The 19,888-nt window shown below is 42.8% G+C and overlaps 1 protein-coding gene across 2 annotated transcripts in view; it reads right to left on the bottom strand.

Moving 5' to 3' along the window:
- The window catches only part of rbl2 (retinoblastoma-like 2 (p130)), a 143,772-nt gene that overhangs the window by 111,809 nt on the left and 12,075 nt on the right, over positions 1–19,888 (bottom strand). The gene's annotated exons all lie outside the window — the stretch shown is intronic.

Below are 19,888 nucleotides of genomic sequence, written 5' to 3'. Positions count from 1 at the left end.
TTAAATTAGTATAACAACTGTTCTTGACCCTTTGAAAACCACTGTACTTTTCAAGAGCCAAGGAAGAATTGATCCCTTATACTTCTAAGACAACAGTTTGGCCTGATTTAATCTCAAAGCAAATGGGCTTTACGTGAGTTTAAAATTGAACCCAACAAGTTCACTGATGATTTTGAGGTTGACTGCATTTGATTACTATTAATTTCTAACAGCAGTGATCAGAAATGTTGCAGCAATCTGTAGTACAGCTCCTTGCAGAAATTAGAATTACTCAGCTTTCCATGAATTAATAACACATTGTCCAAACACCACCAAAGCACTTGGCTAATATAAGAACTGACAGCAATTTCTCAGTACAGTCCAATCATGAATTCTGTGGGGTGGCAAAAACCATCCTAGCAGCAAGAATCAGAAAAAGGGACTGACAGAGTGTGAATGCAGAGTGGAACGGTCAGAGACGAAAGGAGGTGAATAACAGAAGAAAGTAAAAGTCAAGAGGAATAAAAAGGCCGCAAGACATAACAAAGCAGAATGGGATCAAGGATTGTTTGGGACAAGTGATAGAATATGGAATCTGCTGGCAGAGGAAATCGTCCATGATTGGTGAGCATCACAGGAACAGGAGTCTATACTGGACCCAGACAGAAACATTAGTATTTAAGTTGTTGAGTTTCCTTTGCCTTTGTTATGAACAGGGTTATATTCATTGTGATCTTCTCAATAACAGGGCCACTTCTGCCAGAACCCACATTCGATAACTTTAAAGTGACCTTAGTGGATGTCTCCTGTACTGTCCAATTAAAAGAGGTATCAATACAGAAAGAATAAGTAGTAAAGGTGGGACAAGTTAACCAACTATCACTGACCATTTATGCACACTGAACAAAATTAGGAAACATGCTCTTGTATCAATGATTAAAGTGTGATTTTTTTTAAAAATGCTGATGCTCAGAGAGACTGGCGTGTGCTCAAACAACGAACACAAAGTTAGCATTCAGGTACAGCAAGCATGCAGGAAGGCAAAGTGCACATTGGTCTTCGTTACAAGGGAATGCAAGAATAAGAAACTTGCAAAAAAAATCTTGTAGGCTTTGGAGAGACGACACCTAGCGTGCTGTGCACAGTTCTGGTTTCCATATTTTAAAAAAAAATGAACTTCCACTGAAGATAGTGCATCAAAAGGTTCCGAGGATGAGGGGACTGCCCTAGGCAAAATGCTGAACAAATATGCGCCTATGTCCTTGCAGTTTTGAAGAATGATCTGTGATCTCATTAAAACAAATCAGATTCTGAAGAGGATTGACAGTATTGTCACACAGTAAGTTTCCCCTGGCTAACAAAGCAAAAACCTGGGGTCACAGGATAAGGATCAATCATTTTAGACAGAGATGAGAAGCAATTTATTTACTCAAAACACCGTGATTCTTAAGAATTCTGTACTGGATTACATGTTGTCAAATATATCCAAGGCTGAGATACATAGATTTTGATCTCAGGGAATTAATAAGGTTCGATATAGAAAAATGACAGGCGCCCTTATAAAAACATACAGGATTCATAGGGGGCTTGACAGGACAGAGGCAGAAAGTGGTTTCCCCCTGTGGTACTACATAGCATATCCAGAGTAAAGGGTCACGTTTAAGATGGAGACGACTGTCAAGATGGCGGCAGAGTAGGAGCTCCTCGCTCTGTTTATTTCTAGTTTTATTCACTTATTTCCCCTTTGCCCTCTTGGGGTCCTCTCCTAAGGTACAGCGGGCTGGTGACATGAAGCGGAGCGAGCTGGGGGCCACAAGCAGAGTGAGATTGTTGCCAGACTGGGGACCAATGTGGGCAGTCAGCAGCTGGCAAGCCCAGGCACACCATGTGTGGAAGCCCCTGCACTGATCTACTGAAAGACCATATTATCTTTTTAACTTACTCATTTTTCTAATCTATATTATTAACAACTGTAAGTAATGTAACTTTTTTTCTCCTGTCTTTTTTCCCTTTTATTTCTATATTTTGTATCTAAGATCTGTGCCTTGGTACTTTGCACTTAAAATGGCGCCATATGGGGCAATGTTGTACACTTTATCACATGTGTGGAAGTACAGTGAAATAAAAGGTTATTCTATTCTACGAGGAGGAATTTCTTCTTTCAAAGGCTAGTGAGTCTGTGAAATTCTGTATTGCTGGGAGCAATCAAGGCTGGATCATTAAGTATGTTCAAGGCTGAAGCAGATAGATTTTTAATCATTAGGGAAAAGGCATTTACAAGATCAGCCATGAGCTCAATGAATGGCTAAGCAGACTGGAGGAGCGAAAATGGTCTACCTTTTCTCCAATGCCTTTGGCCTTAGGGGACCATAAAAACAGAGCATGTCAGCTGTGGTCATACTGAATGGTGGACCAGGATTGAGGTGTTAGATGCTCTTCTGCGGATATCACGTGGAATGATTTGGATTGGCTGAAGACGGACATTTCAGCTGATGTGGATCTCAAGAGGAGCAGGAGTTGGATTATCCATTTGACAATTCTGGCTGATTGAAAATTCTTCAGGCTCATTTTTGCAGTATTGTGCTAGGTTCCCCTTTCATTGGGGATGATAATATTTGTAGAGCCTCCTGACCCTACTAATTCTTTAATATCCATCACCATTCACAACTGGATGTGACAGGACTGTAGGCTTAGAGCCCCATCTCTTGTAAGCTGCTTCTGGTGTTTGCCAGTAGCCCTGTATCAACCCCTCATTTTTAGGTATGCCCAGTGCTGCTCCTGGCATACCCTCCTGCACACTTTGTTGAACCAAGGTTCATCCCTAGCTTGGTTGTAATGGGGTAAACTGAACCAGGAGGTTACACATTATTAAAGTTGAAACAATTCTTCTGCTGCTGATACCCCATTGCACCATCTGAACACCCATTTTAAATTGCCAGATCTGTTCAAAATCTACACTGTTTGCCTTATCTCTCCAGATTCTTGCCTGGCAGTTTTTTTTCTCCCCCTGTTCCTTTGCAGCTTGTAACAATGCAACAGTGCTCTTGGTACTTTCATTTTGTGACGAACAGAAAAGTCTGTTTTTACTGGAAAAGCTATCAGCACATTACGATACACAACGTGAGGAAAAAGTGAAGACTGGCATTGTCTTTCAAAACCTCAGGACGTCCCAATGTGTTTTACAGGAAATTAAGTGCGACAGTGTCTCAATGTAGGAAATCCATTAGTTTCACAGAATGATTAGGGGACAGAAGCTGGCTACTCAGTCTGCTTTGTCTGCACCGGTTCTTTGAAGGAGCAAAGTCACCACTTGCCATTCCCCTGCCAGCACCTCTATCCCTGCACGATCTTCCCTTTCAGATAAAAATCCAGTTCCCGCTTGAACGCAGCTGCTTCCACTACACTCTCAGGCACAGCATTCCAGAGCCCAAATACTCACTGTGGGAATATGTTTTTCCTCACACCACCGTTCTTTCTTTGCTTAAATTTCCTTAAATCGGTTTCCCTCTGACTTTCAATCTTGTACTAATGGGATCAGCTTCACCCTCTCTTCTCTATCCAAACCCTTCATAATATTGTATACAAATCCCTCCTCTCAACTGTCTCTTCTCTGAAACAAAATACAGTCTATGTAATTGAAGCTTTTTGTTCCTGCAGCCATTCCTGTCAATTCTTTGAGTGCCCTCTTCCTCACATTGTTCCTGAAGATTCTGTTCAAAACTGGATGAAATATTCCAGTCACAGCTGAACCAGTGCTTTATACAAGTTTAACAGATCATCTTCCCTCCTTTTGTGCCCCACGCCTCTATTATAACAAGAATCATTGAATTTCCAGTACAGGAAGCTATTGGACCCATTATCTCTGTACGGACTCCCATAAAGAGCTACCCTGCTAGTTCTATTCTCCAGCCCTATCTTCGTAGCCCTCTAAATACATTATATCTGGATTTTCCACCTCATACCTTGAAGAAATGTTCTGCACATCTGTTTCAAAGTGGATAACTTTACATTTTCTCACATTATGTTCCATCTGCCATTTTCTTGCTCATGCACAAGCCTGTCCAAAATATCCTAAACTCACTTTACACCTTCCTCATAGCACACATTCCCACTTAGCTTCATATCAGCCACAAGTGTGGAAATATTCTATTTTGTCCCCAACTCCAAATTATTGTGGACGATGGGGAGCCCCAACTACTGATCCTTGCAGTACCTCAGTGGCCTGCCAACTCAAGAGTGGCCCATTTAATCCTACTCACTTTTCTTTTTTTATTCTTTTGCTTTTTTTTGGTGTGTGTGTGTGTGTGTGTGTGTGTGTGTGTGTGTGTGAGAGAGACACACAGTGAAAGACACAAGGTGTACGAATCTTTATTCAATTTCCACCACCAGCAAGATAGAAAACCACCCGAGTGGCCAGTGACAAGCACTGCCCTTCACATCAAAGCCCAGTGCTGTGTGATCAAAACAGTGAAGGGGAGGGTAGGGACTAAAATCAAAATAGAGTTGGAGAGAGAAATAATACACTCCACTCCCTGCAGCGCCCACCTCTCCCTGAACGACTCCAGGGTGTTGGTGGACACCGCATGCTCCTTCTCCAAGGACACCCGGGCTCTAACGTAACCCCGGAAGAGGGGCAGGCAGTCAGCCCTAACGACCCCCTCCACGGCCCGCTGCCTGGACCTGTTGATGGCCAGTTTGGCCAGGCCCAGGAGCAGACCCACGAGGAGGTCTTCAGACCTGCCCTCCCTCTTCCGTACCGGGTGCCCGAAGATCAGGAGCATGGGACAGAAGTGCAACCAAAAAGCAGAGGAGGAGATTTTTCAGAAAATCAAAAAGGGAGTGCAAACGCCCACACCCAATATATACATGGTCCACGAATTCCACAGCGCCACAGAACAAGCAGTTGTGATGGGAGTCCATGAACCACCGCAATCTGTGGGTGCAGGGAAGTGCCGTGTGCAGCACCCTCCACCCCAGATCCCCGAGAGAAAGGGGGAAGACTCCCACGTAGAGAGCCCTCCACTGGGGATCCCCACTGCCCGGTGGCAAATGGTGGATGAGGGAGAAGAGGTGGACGGTGTGCAGCAGCAGTCTATACAGGGCCCTCCTTTTTATATCCTTGAAAGAGAGACAAAATTACAATTCCGGAGGTGGCTGCTACTCAGTTTTCTATCTGTTAGCCAATCATTAATCCATGCCAAAACGTTACTTCCCTTCCCACGGGCTTTCTAACTAACATCCTGCGGGGAATTTTACCAAGAGCCTTCTGAAAATCACAAGTATCCAATGCCAATCAGCTCTCCAGTATCAATGTTGAATGTAACATCTTGAAAAAAATGCCAACAAATCAAAACACAATTTCTCACTGGGCATAGCATTAATTTGCAAGTCAGTTCATTACTGATTAGGTGTCTATTTATGTCCATCCTTTATAATGGGTTTTAGCAATTTCCTACTAACAGGTCTGAGTGCTCAGTCTTTTCTCTTGCTCCCTTGTAAAATAGCAGGGTGACATTTGCTACCATCCAATCTGCAGGAATCATTTTACAATCTGTAGCATTTTTGGAAGATAATCACCTATACAAAAATGATCACCATAGCCACCTCCTTCAACACTCACGATGGTATGTACAGCACTGTTGTTGGTAAAGATAAATCATGCCTACCTCATTGTGGAACCACCCCTTTGGTTCCACATTGATCTAACTTCTTTTTTTTACCATCCATATAAGAGATCTGATTCCCTATTAGCTGTTAGTCTCTTCTCAATCTAGCAATTCGCTTCTCATCCTTCCCCACCCCCACCCCCATCCCCTGCCAATTCCCCTCTGAACTTTCGATATACAACCTGATTCTTAAAATCTGTTATCCTCCTGACATTTACTATATGTAAGGTTTTTCCTTCTTAATTTAAACTTTACATCCACAAGGAAGCTCTGGATTTGCTTGCCCTGTGTTTCTCCTTTGAGAGAATATAGTCAAGTCGCAGTGGGTCCATGCACAACATTTTGTGTCAAGTGAAGCTTCAAGATAGCCAAGGACATCCCAACGTAACTCAATTTGCCTACAAACATACTCGAAGACCAAAGAAAATGGAACAGTGATACACTAAATATGAAACATGTCTATCTTACAATGATCTGACTTGCACAGTACAAGGCATTGGGAGTCAACAAGTGTGGCACTGGAAAAACACAGCAGTTCGGCAGCATCCGAGGAGCAGGAGAGTAGACATTTCCCTTCATCATAAGCCCTTCATCACAAAGGGTTCTCCTGCTCCTCAGATGTTGCCTGACCTGTTGTGTTTTTCCAGTGCCACACTTTTTGACACTGATCTCCAGCATCTGCACGCCTCACTTTCTCCATTGGGAGTTAGGAATAGAGAAGCTCTAATTTTTTTCTGCTTTGTATTGTCTTTGGAAGCATGTGATACAGCCAACTAGGTCAGTGACACATTAAACATGGTTTTCCATGGTTTTGTGCTTCAGTGTGAAATCCCAGATCAACTCCACATCCTTCGTGGCTTTAGTAAAGATACAGGCAAGTGTGTGAGCAAGAATTCAACGAACTCTTCAGGGCCATCAGCTTCCTTGGTTAAATAATGTTCTACAACTATAACTGCCTCATCTATCAGTTTCATCATAGAGCATACAGCACTGTCCACCTCGGAATAGATTTCCAAACTTGTCTCTGCTGCAATTACTGTGCTGGCATTCCACAGGCAGGTAAAAAGAAGCTCGTTATCAGGTAGTTGGCCTGAACCATCTCCTTCTCAGCACCCCATCTGCCAATCATAGCCCACTGGAACCTGGCATGGCTTCCATCACAAATCTTCCAGACCACCTTCATTATGAAGTTGGCTTCTAGAACAGTTGGGAGTGTTCAAGCTTCTTAATCAATGGCTTTTCTGACTAGAGAGATCAGCTGCCATGAGTAGTTTGCTTTTAGATTCCTACTCATCTCCTGGTCTATTTGCTGGAAGTTTGGTCATGGTGTTGGGAGCCAAGAACATTGCTGGGGTACACGAGGGAGTTCTTTGTTAATTATCATTTCTGTTGATACACTTTATTCACTTTCCTCTTCTGCTCTTCAAAATGCTGGAGATCATTCAGGTAATTTTGGTAGCCTCACACTAAGTGTAGTATCACAACATTCGCACAACAACATAACTCCTTAAGCTTCCTCATCACAAGAAGCAACAACTTCTGGGTGCCATCCACGTTGCTGCAGTTCATAGCAATGACACTTCCTACTTCACTCTCCACCGTTAATGTTAAAAGGTGGAACAGGTAAACAGCAATCTCATAAAACAGAATAACAGCCTACTTTTGTCTGTGATAAACATGGTTCAGTACACATTCATTCAGGATGTGGGCTAAAATAATTAGCAGTCAAATTATCTGTTGTTGCTTGGCATAACTGATGCAGTCACACTCTGTATGGAAGAGAATGCTGTGCCTTGTCCTGAATTGGTTCAGCCATCTTTGCAGGGTGATTCCCCTTTCCAGCAGGATTGTTCAGAGACGGGAACACAGCATTGTGGGCCGAAGGGCCTGTACTGTGCTGTACTGTTCTATGAAACTCCACTGTTTAAAATAAGCACTTTGCACTTAGTTTTCCAAATATCATTTAAAATTTCACACCTGTTAGTCACATATTAATGTGGTTCCCTGCCTGTTTAGTGCTCAAGTCCTAAACTGATCCACGTTTATTAGAAATGATCCAAATGTAAACCAAATGGTTTTTCTAATTCGGAAGATTCCAAAAGCATACTCTGCTGGAGTTGCCTTGAACCATATTAGCAGAGCTTCACCAATGTCAGGATGAGCTGTTCTCATCCTCTTCCCAGATGGAGAGAATGCCTCCTTGTCAATCTGTTCACTTTGTATCCAGAATAGTCAACCAACTCGACAACAGAAGTTCCCATTCCTTAGCCACGCCCACATCATGTTTTTCACTGTGGTTTTCCTCTTGCGGCATGAGTTCACTCAATTTATAGGCTTTTTATATTCATCTCCATTCAAGATGTTGCTTTTAAACATTAACCTCCAAATTCCTTTACCACATCATTTAATATCTCTCAATATATAATTAAAGTAAATACGTTACTTTGTACTGGCTGATATTAAATTTCACTTGTCACTTCTTCAATCATTTCAATATCTTATAAGATCATTAGAAATAGGAACAATAGGCTATTCATCCCCTTTAGCCTGATCCACCATTCAATAAGATCATGGCTGATCCAATGTTCCTCACATTCATACTTGTTCCTTTACCCCATAACCCGTGCTTCTCCTAATGATTATCTGTTGATTTCAGCCTCAAATATCTACTAGGACTCTGCATATAAGACCATAAGACATATCACTGATTGTTCACAGGGTCAAGAGCCATCCCTTGGTCAGAACAATATGGGACCTGGGCTAGCAACTACGTAACTGTCATTAAATCCTACTGTGTCCTTCCTTCTCACGATTTCAATACAATTTGTCACCCCAGCCCCACAGATCTCTTATGGTTGCCCATGCGGATCCTGGAAGGTTTTTTGAAAGCCCATTCAAGTCAGATCCACCATATTTCCTCCATATGTGTAAACAGGAATAGCTTGTGTGGATCAAGTACAATATTTTTAAATCTTCTCCATATAATATTCAATAATTTATCAAGCTAACTACCTATCATTACCCAGTTACCAGTTTCTCTTGCTATCATTTTTACTATATCTTGTTGACGTTGCTGCTCATGACCCAAGAATGAAAATTTCTTTCTCTTTCAGTTGGATCTAAATGCTCAGTAAACCTTTGAACTGATATTTCATCATCATGTGCTTTTAGAATTTCCAAAAATATTGTTGAGTTTGCTTTTGGAATCTTCCGAATTAGGAAAACCATTTGGTTTACATTGGGATCATTTATAATAAACATAGAACAGTTTAGGACTTGAGCACTAAACAGGCAGAGAACCACATTAATATGTGACTAACAGGTGTGAAATTTTAAATGATATTTGGAAAACTAAGTGCAAAGTGCTTATTTTAAACAGTGGAGTTTCATAGAACAGTACAGCACAGTACAGGCCCTTCGACCCACAATGCTGTGTTGCGCATTTATCTGAATCTATAAACAACCTAACCTACACACCCCTCAATTTACCATGTGCTTGTCTCTGGCTCTATTACCACTGCTGGGAGTGCATTCCATGCACCCACCACTCTCTGCGTAAAGAACCTACTTCTGACATCTCCTCTATACCTTCCTCCAATCACCTGAAAATTATGACCCTTCATGACAGCCATTTCTGCCCTGGGGAAAAATCTCTGGCTATCTACTCTATCCATGCTTCACATTACCTTGTACACCTCTTATCAAGTCACATCTCTTCCTTCTCCAATGTGAAAAGCCCTAGCTCACTCAATCTCTCTTCATAAGGGAAGCCCTCTAATCCAGGTGGCATCCTGGTAAACTCCACTGCACCCACATTCTACATTCTAAAGCATCTACATTCTTCCTATAATGAGGCGACCAGAACTGAACACAATATTCCAAGTGTGATCTAACCAGGGTTTTATTGAGTTGCAGAAAAACCTCGTAGCTCTTAAGCCAAAACATCATACGTCATCTTAACAACCCTATTAACTTGGGTGGCAACTTTGAGGGATCTATGTACGTGGACTCCAACATCCCTCTGTTCCTTCAAACTGCCAAGAATCCTGTCTTTAACCCTACATTCAGCATTCAAATTCGACCTTCCAATGAATCACTTCACATTTATCCAGGTTGAACTCCATCTGTCATTTCTCAGCCCAGCTCTGCATGCTGTCAATATCTTGTTGTAGCCTGCAACAGCCCGCGACACTATATACAACACCACCGACCTTTGTGCCATTGGTAAACTTACTAACCCAACCTTCCACTTCTTCATCCAAGTCATTTATAAAAGCTACAAACAGCAGAAGCCAAAAACCGATCCCTACAGGACACCACTGGTCACCGACCACCAGGCAGGATACTTTCCAACCACTGCCACTCGCTGTCTTCTTTCGGTAGCCAATTCTGTATCAGATAGCCAAATTTCCCTGTATCCCATAACTCCTAACTTTCTGAATGAGCCTACTGTGGGAACCTTATCCTCACGGTGGCTCATGGGGCAGCACGGTGGTTCAGTGGTTAGCACTGCTGCCTCACAGCACCAGGGTCCCAGGTTCCATTTCAGCCTCGGGTGACTGTCTGTGTGGAGTTTGCACATTCTCCCCATGTCTGCGTGGGTTTCCTCCGGGTGCTCCAGTTTCCCCCACAGTCCAAAGATGTGCAGGCCAGGTGAATTGGCTATGCTAAATTGCCCGTAGTGTTAGGTGCATTAGTCAGAAGGAAATGGGTCTGGGTGGGTTACTCTTTGGAGGAGCGGTGTGGACTGGTTGGGCCAAAGGGCCTGTTTCCACACTGTAGGGAATCTAATCTAATCTACTTTACTGAAATCTATATACACCACATCCACTGCTTGATCTTTGTCAACTTGTCTCATCACATCCTCAAAGAATTCAATAAGGCTTATGAGGCATGACCTGCCCTCACAAAGCCATGTTGACTATCTTTAATTGAAGAGAAAGTGAGAACTGCAGATGCTGGAGATCAGAGCTGAAAATGTGTTGCTGGAAAAACGCAGCAGGTCAGGCAGCATCCAAGGAACAGGAGAATCGACGTTTCGGGCATAAGCCTGAAGAAGGGCTTATACCCGAAACGTCGATTCTCCTGTTCCTTGGATGCTGCCTGACCTGCTATCTTTAATCAAACTAAGGATTTATGACTATTTGGAAAAAACAAATCTCTCAGAATCCTTTCCAGTACCTTGCTTACCACAGGTGTAAGACTGACTGGGGTATTTCCCTATTCCCTTTCTTGAACAGAGGAACAACATTTGCCTCCCTCCAATCATCCGGTACTAATCCCGTGGAGAACGAGGATGCAAAGATTATTGCCAGGGGCACAACAATCTCATTCCTTGCTTCCCCTAGTAACCTTGGATATATCTGGTCTGGCCCTGGGGACTTATGTATCTTGATGCTTCCCAGAATTTCCAGCACACCACTTTCATAACATCAGTTTCTTAAATGTTATTTGTAATAATGGGTAACTCGCTAACATCTACTGTACAGCATGAATTGGTACCTTTGGAAGGAGTTGAACACCTCTTCCTGTGTAGAGCTATGTGGCTGTTCTCAACCTGGTTGGTAAAAGGGCACAACTCAACTCGCTCTTCGTTCACCTGGCGCTATACATGGTGGGCATTGCATCAATGTACATTAAGGAATTTCAGTAAATCGAGCATCTGCTATCTGAGAAAGTCCATGTAACAGCTTTATCAATGTGCTTTCTCAGTCACAGCTACACTTATCTAATGGGCAAGAGAACAGATAGAATCACACAGTACCAGGACAGCCCCTTTGTTTCAACTTGTCTATATTGACCAAGTTTCCCAAGCTAAATTAGTCCCATTTATCTGCACTTGGCCCACATCGTATTAAATCTTTCTTTTTCACGCACCTATCCAGATGTCTTTTAAATGTCATCATTGTATCTTCATCTACTATTTCCACTTGCAGTTCATTCCACATACGAACTACCTTGTGTGTAAAAGTTGTCCCTCAGGTCCCTTTTAAACCCTTCTCCTCTCACCTCATAATCATACCCTCTAGTTTTGAACCCCCTACCCTAGAGAAAAAGAAAAAAGTGACCTTTTCACCTTATCCACACAGTACTCCAAAAGTGGCCTCACCAACATCCTGGATAACTGCACGTGACATCCCAACTCAGTGGTCTGAGCAAGGAAGGCAAGGGTTCCAAAAATCTTCTTTATCATTCTGTTTACCTTTGATGAAACTTTCAATGAATTATCTACCTGAACACCTAGATCTCTCTGTTTGACAACACTTCCCAAAGCCCTCCCAATTACAGAAGCCTGAATGCATGAGCAAGTTCAGGAACAGCTTCTTCCTGGCTGTTATTGGACTGATGAATTGACTCTCTAGCCTGAAATAATGCTGATCTCACCTAGTGGACACCCTGTGCAGTGTAAATATCTCAGTCTTTTTGATCTGTACATCCTTGCTATGATCTGCTTGTACTGCTCATAAACAAAGCTTTTCACTGAACCTTGGAACATATGACAATAAAAATCAATTACTGTGTAGGTCCTGATCAATATGATGTTTTTTTCACTCAAAAGAAGATTAACAGGAGATCCAATATGGGAAGATTGCTTTGCAGAGTTCCACACTGTATCACGAGCAGACAAAGCCCTAACCCACCTTACCCAGGTCGTTGCTGTATTCTAGGACTCTGAAAAGGTTGTAGAGTCCTAGAAAGCTCGAAGAAGGCACTGACATACATTTACGCTATCCAGGGATACCGAAGAAGGTAGCAGGCTCACCAGAGGCCTGAAGCTGCAGACTCCTCAAGCTCTATTTCTTACCAGACCCTGGTATCGGAGCTCACCAAATCTCGTGAGATGCTCGGGAAGCAAATTGAAGAGAAGCTGGCCCGATCTCAATCATGTTGCAGCTGGGAGACCTCGAGAAAAGGTCAGACAAGGTAAAACACAGGGTCACAGTGGTGGAAGTTGAGACCAATTCCTTCAAGGTTAGGATCCAGGCCATGAAGACGCAGGTCTGTAATTTGCTTGACCAAGTTGATAATCTCACTAACAGCGGCAGGAGGAAACGAATTCCGATCATTGGTTTGCTGGAGGGTAAGGAAGGTGAGCGACTAGTGGAATTTATTGAGGATTGGCTGCCGAAGTTCCTTAGCTTGGAGTCTGGAATGGGAAGTCTGAAGATTGAGGGGGCTCACTGGGTCATGGCACGGAGGCGGGGTCTGGACCAACGTCCTCGCCCTATCCTGGTGCGGTTCTACAATTATAGAGACAAGCAGAAAATCATGGAAGCTTCCAGAATCCAGGGGAAGGATCCAACGGCCTTAGTGTACAAGGGCTCTGGGATCATATTTTTCCAGGACTTCTCAGCAGTGGTGATCCGGAAGAGGAAATCTGATGATGGCATTAAGGAAATACTGAGGGGACTTGGGATCCAGTACTCTCTCAGGTACCCAGCAGTGCTTCAGATTACCTTCAATGGATTTGTACACTTCTGTGACTCAGAGAAGACAAGAGATTTTGTGGATAAGCTAACTTAGTCTGAATGATTTAATATGTACAAAGCATAACATTATTTGAATATGTCTTTCTTTTAGAAAAGGAAGTCGTGTTGGCTTTTCTTTTCCCTTTTCTTTTTGGCAATAATTTGGGTTAAATGATGCTCAGGATTTGAAGTTAAGCTTTATCAGGGGATGGGTGGGGTACTTACTTACTATTCATTATTAAATTCTTTCTTCACATTGTTATTTTTTCTTGTATTTTTATGGTCGCTTGTGTTTGCGGTGCAGCTCTAGCTAAGAGAGAAAATAGTTGGGATGGCTAGACGCCTATTTACGGGCAGTTTCAGCCTGGTTCAGGCATTTAAATGCCATGGTTGCTGTATTGGCAGCAGGGCAAGAAGTTGGGTTTTGGGGTGTGCAGGTTGAACTCCCCTATCTTGTGCCATTTGTGCTTTATATGTGTTTTTTTCTTGGTTTTTGTTGTATATACAGAGGAACCTCGATTATCTGAATGAGATGGGTGGGCACTACTTCATTCAGATAATTGATTAATCAGTTGATTGCTTCAATGCCTCTCCTCTGGGGCTCAGAGTTTTCTGAACTTTCTTTTTTCCCCTCGCTCTGCCTGCCTTGCTCCCTCCCTCTATCTCAGGGTTGGTTTCTGAGCAGACACACACTTGTGTGTAAGGGACCTGCAGTATTGCTGAAGGACACTAACCCCCCCGCCCCCCCCCCCCCCCCCCCCCCCCGGGATTGACACAGCAAGCCCTTGCTAAGTCCGCTCCCCTGTTCAGGAGACTAGGCAGCAGCACTCTATATGCGAGCCCCCACCCCTCCGTCGGCCCCCACCCCCAGCTCTTTCCAAGCCCATCCCCGTCCACCGCTCCACACACCTCCCTCCCCCCAGCAGCCAGACTGGATGCCAACAGCAAGTCTGTTGCTGTCGTTTTTCGGCGGGGGGGGGGGGGGGGGGGGGGGGGAGAAAAAGAGTGGTGGCAGTGAGTCTCAAATTACACACACACACACACACACAATGTTTTACTGTAACCTTTTGACAAGTTCCACATTTGCCCTGTAGGGACAATGTTGGAGAGATTATCTGGGGAAGGGGGTTTAGGGTACACCCAGTGTAGAACTCCAGGGAGAATGTGGGGAGAAAGAGAAGGCAGGTGGTCAGTCATTTGGAGATGTCCTATTGATACCAGGACTGTTCTCGGCAGCATTTCAGTTAGCAGAGTACATTTTTAAATCATTGTAAACAAAAGATACAATCAGTGTTGAAACACCCCTTTGATATAATGTTGCTATCGGGACCCTGAGATCTTCTTCGGATTATCCAAAATTTGGATAATTGATATTCGGATAATCGAAGTTACTCTGTAGTCTTTGATCGTTGACTAGGTTTGTCAACTGTAGTGTTTTAGCTTGTATAGTTTTTACGTTCTGTGGATTTTCTTTTATTAAGGCTCAGTGATTTGTAATTCAAGTTCTTCCTATCTGGAGTGTAAATGTTACTGCAGAAAGGTATGGCTAATGACTCTTTTAAAGAGTGTACCTGGAACATCAAGGGGGGTCACTCACCAATTAAGAGGAAAAAGGTACTCTCGAGTCTTAAAAAGGAAATTGCTTTATTGCAGGAAATGCAGTTGGAGGATAGGGAACATTTGGAATTGCAGCAGAATGGATTTGATCAAGTTTACTTTTCATCTTTTAATATTAGGAGTAGGGAAGTGGCCATATTGGTTAGGAGGAATCTCCCATTTAAGTAATTACAGTGTGTTAAAGACACACAGGGGAGGTTCGTAATCCTTAAAGCCTTGATAAATGGGGAAGAATATGGGATTTTAAATGTCTACTGTTCCCCCAACCCATTCCCTCAACTTTCTGGTAGATGTGTTCTCTAAATTGATTAGCCTTGAATCTCAGCATCTCATCATAGGGGGAAGATCTTAATGGTCTTATGGATCTCACGTAGACAGAATGCCCAAAGCGCCCCCCCCACCCACTACCTTCTTTACAAACTAAGCAATTAGTGAATTTGTGTGTAGAGTTTGAGTTGGTGGACGTCTGGAGGGATCTCCACCCTACAGACAAGGATTTTACATTTTCTCCCAATCTGCACAGGTGCCACACTAGGATTGATTTTTCCTTTGACCCCTGTGGCATCCTTGGACTTGGTACAATTGGTAATATTGCCATCTCCAATCACGCTCCAGTGAACTTGTTGGTTAAGATTAAGGACACTGTAGCAGGTCCGAAACACTGGCGAATGGATCCCTTTATCCTCAAGGATAGTAAGTCAGTGCAGTATTTCTCTAATGAATTCAGAGCGATCTTAGACACAACTCAGGTTCGGCTAGTAGTCCGTCTGTCCTTTGGGAAACTGCTAAAGCTTATGCCAGAGGTTTAATTGTCTCCTATTCCATCAGTAGGAAGTGGCAGAAAGGTAAGCAGCAACGTCTCCTTAGAGCACGGTTGAAGGCAGCCAAGAAAGCTTACTTTGACAGGCCCTCCATGGCTAAGCTACAAAGGATTACAGCGCTGCGGTCTACTTTGAATTCCATGCGCATGCAGACAAAGAAGGAGCTTACTTTTGCAAAACAAAGGCTGTTTGAGCATTGGTGACAAACCAGGCGAGTATTTAGCGTATCTTGCCCAGAAAAAAAAAAGTGCCCCTCAAACCATTACATCGATCAGGGAAGGTGCTGGAAACCTAACCTGCGATTTTAAAAAGATTAATGCGGCATTTCAGAGACCTTACTCTGAATTATGCCAGTCTGAAGGTTTTGAGGATGGACTGGCTAGGTTCGAGTCTTTTTTCATGAATCTGGAGCTTTCGGGTGTAACCACTGAATAAGAGTCTTTTCTCAATGTCCCCGTCAGAGCAAGAGGTGCAGGCGGCTGTGAAGCAGCTTCAAAGTTGAAAGGTGCCTGGTCCTGATGGACTCCCCAGTGAATTTTAAGGAATTAATAAGCACATTGTCAGGCCCAATGCTCAACATGTTGAATGACTGATACAGTCATGACCGTCTCCCACCATCTCGAAGAGAGGCAAATATTTCTCTTATTCTTAAGAAAAAGGAAGCTCTGGAGGATTGTGGTTCCTATAGGCCCATTTCACTTTTTAATGTTGATTTTAAAATCCGTCCTTAGACTCTGGCATTAAGGCTGGAAACTGTGTGGCCCTCAATTATTAAAGATAATCAGATGGGTTTTATAAAGGACCGCAGATCTTCCAATAATGTTAGGAGATTGCTTAACGTAACTTAGGTATGTCAACAACAGTCTGTACAGGAACTGGTGATCTCTGTAGATGCAGAAAAGGCATTTGATCGGGTCGAGTGGCCAGAGACTTTCTTTATACTCTAGAACGGTTTGGCTTGGGAAAAGCCTTTATAAGATAGGTAAAGGTTCTCTCTAGTGACCTCTCACCACGGTTCTCAACAATGTTGTGCGATCAAGCAATTTTAATATTTTTACGGGCAATTAACAGGGTTGTCCCCTTTCACCACTACTTTTTACATTGGTGACAGAGCTGCTGGCGGAGGCCATTCGTAGTGATCCTAGTATAATCGGTTCTCAAAGTGGGTCAAAATCACATAAGATTTCATTGTGTGCGGACAATGTCTCATCTTTTTGTCAAACCCAGCAGTTTCAGTGCCTCGTTTGATACAATGTACAAATTCACTCGGCACCTTTAAGGGTTACAAGATCGGTTTTGCAAAATCACAGGCTGTGCCTATGGTTGGTCTTATGAAAGCACTAAGCTTTGAGGGCGAATCTTGATTCCCTTTTAAGTGGTCACAGCAGGGCTTCCTGTATTTGGGTATATTCATTACTCCAGTTTTCGATCGGTTGTTTAAAGCTAATTTTGTTCATTTATTTGACAAAAATCAAACAAGATCTTTAAAGATGGGAGACCCTTCTGGTGTCTTCGTTAGGTCGGACATCCCTCATTAAAATGAATATTCTCCCCCCCCCTCCATTATACCCTATACGAATGCACCCCTTGATTTTCAGTAGGCAAATGTTCAGCAGACTGAACAGCTGGTTCAGCTCTTTTATTTGGCATCGTAAGCAGCCCCTTCTTGAGTTAGCTAAAGTGCAATTGCCTCATGGACTTTGGCGGGGGGGGGGGGGAAGGGGGGAATGTCGGGTGTGCATCTCCTGAACATTAAAAAAAACCTATCAACTAAGCTTGTTTCTATCTTAGGAGAGTGATTGGGCTTTGGGGACCCTCTTTCAATATAGTTAGATATTGAAACCTCTCAGTCAAGGTGCCCCCTTATTAGTTTGCAATTTCTGGACAAAATGAGGACAGTTAAGGAATTTTGCCACAACCCAATATTTATCAATACTGTTAAAGTATAGAGGGCAATGCAGCAAAACAAATATTGCCAAACCATCTTTTTTCACACCTATAGTTGGTATGCTGTGTTTTCAGCCAGGGACGATGGACTAAGGAATTAAACTTTGGGCAGCTAGGTGTGTGTTTTGCATGAATGATTTATTTAAGGGGGATATAATGGTGTCCTTTGACCAGTTAGCTTGGACATATGAGCTATCTAGCAGGGACCCCTTTTGTTTTTTTCAAATTACAGATTTCATTCAAAAAAAGGACTATACTTTTAACCAATCCCTATGGATCCGACATAGAGAAGGGTCAGTGCTAAGAACACACTTTCTGTCAGCATGCTTTATCACCTGTGTGTGTGGAGATGGTGGTGGGCATGTGTGGATGGGGGCCGCTCACCCCGCAGATGAGATCAAACAGCGCTGCAGGGTGTGGGAGAGAGAGTTGGGTGTTGAGATCTCCTCAGAGACATGGAAAGATACAAAAATGTGAGCAAGATCTTGATTTGCAATAGGACCCATGCTTTACAGTTGAAGATTCTCTACAGGGTCCACTTGGTCTAGATCAAACCTTTAACCAGGTATATCTTCAACATGTCCCAAGAACAAAAGTGAGTACGGGCACTCTCATTCATTGCCTCTGGTCCTGCTGTCGAAAATACTGGAGTGCTGAGAGGATCTTGGGATAAGCGTGAAGATTGACCCGATTTCTCTTCTTCGTGGCCTGCCCAGTGTATGCCCCGTAGATACACATAAGATAAAGCTTTCAACATTCTTTCTTTTGCGCAAGGAAGAATATTCTGTTAGGTTGTCAGGGTGGCATAAGATCGTTACGAAACATATCTCTTTGGATTTTCTTATAAGTATGGTGCACCATACAACCGAAAATGTTTATAAGACATGGCAGCCCTTTTTGGACTACCTGGACACAGGTCTGTCTGGCGCACTAATAAGGGCTTTTATATAGGTGTAACGATGGTGTTTTACGAGTCTAATATCCAGAGGGCGAACTGCGCACATATGAATGTGTAAATTAATGCTCTCGATAGTTCAGAACTAGTGTTTTGACTCACTGAGCCATGTTATCATTGTTATTTATTAGTTAGTGGTTAGTTATTAGAGATATATAAATAAAATCTATATATAAAACAAATATTATATATATTTGTGCATGAGTGCAGGTTTTTTTGGTTCTTTGTACTTTTTTGAATTATATTGTTTTGCATTTGTAGTAATGTCAAAAATCTATTTTTCTATAAAAATATTTAAAAAAGATTAACACCTACCTTGCTGCATCACTGCAGTTTGTGAATTTTAGTTTGAGTCACATTACAGTTATACAACTGGTACATTCTCATGTGCTTTCAACCAATACTGTCACCTGCACATGGAGATAACAGTCTGGAGTATCTTGGGCTGTGGATGACTGCACATTTCCTGTCCCAGAGGCTGCTTGCTCCTTATCTCCAAGTTAGGCTTTTCAACTCCTACAGTATAGTAATGCTCATTTATTTGTAGGTACAGCAGGGTGGCTCAGTGATTAGCACTGCTGCCTCACAGCTCAGGGACCGGGTCTCAATTCCATCCTTGGGTGACTGTCTGTGCGGAGTTTGCACATTCGCCCAGTGTCTGTAGGGCTTTTTCTAGGTGCCCCCATTTCCTCCCTTAATCCAGAGATATGCAGACTAGGTGGATTGCTTGTAGCATCCAGGGATGTGCAGGCTAGATGGGTTAGCCATGGGAAATGCAGGGTTACAGGGATGTGGAGAGGGGTAGGTCTAGGAGGGGTGCTCTTTTGGAGTATCAGTGTGAATTTGATGGGCTTAATGGCCTGCTTCCACACTGTAGGGAGTCTAATGTTTCTATGATACCAGACCTCACTCCTCACATGTTTATTGTAGATTGGTGACTTATTTCTTATTGAAGTCAGAACTATGCAATCAGTTACATCATAGATTAGATGAATCTCTTTCCACTACATCACTAGTAGGAGTTGAGCAGAGAACAAATAATGGGGTGAACCTTTCTGCTTGCACTACCTTCACTGGGAAGGTCACAAAGTTTTTGTTTTCGAACAGCTATGCACTTGATTATAATATGCACAGGTATCGGTGACCAAATCCTTGCTTTTTTGTTTCAGACAAGTAAAACAAGTTAAAGTCAATTACTGAGAAGCTATCCTGCGCTGCTAGACTGTGTATGATGCTAACACTGACTATTGATATGGATCCATCATTTTTATACTAACTCTGATAGAAGCAATTCAAACACTTCAAAATAAAGTCACAAAAACATGTATCTGTTATAGGTGGAGAAGACCAGCTATAAAATTCCAGCATTTCATTTGCTTTGATGGAAGCACTTATTATTGATGCACAATTTCTTTGAAAAGCATTTTGTAATTA

Source organism: Chiloscyllium punctatum, chromosome 26, assembly GCF_047496795.1.
Source record: "Chiloscyllium punctatum isolate Juve2018m chromosome 26, sChiPun1.3, whole genome shotgun sequence".
In the NCBI taxonomy this organism is placed as follows: domain Eukaryota; kingdom Metazoa; phylum Chordata; class Chondrichthyes; order Orectolobiformes; family Hemiscylliidae; genus Chiloscyllium; species Chiloscyllium punctatum.
Note: the sequence above shows the minus strand (reverse complement) of the source record. Positions and strands in the feature narration are given on the sequence as shown.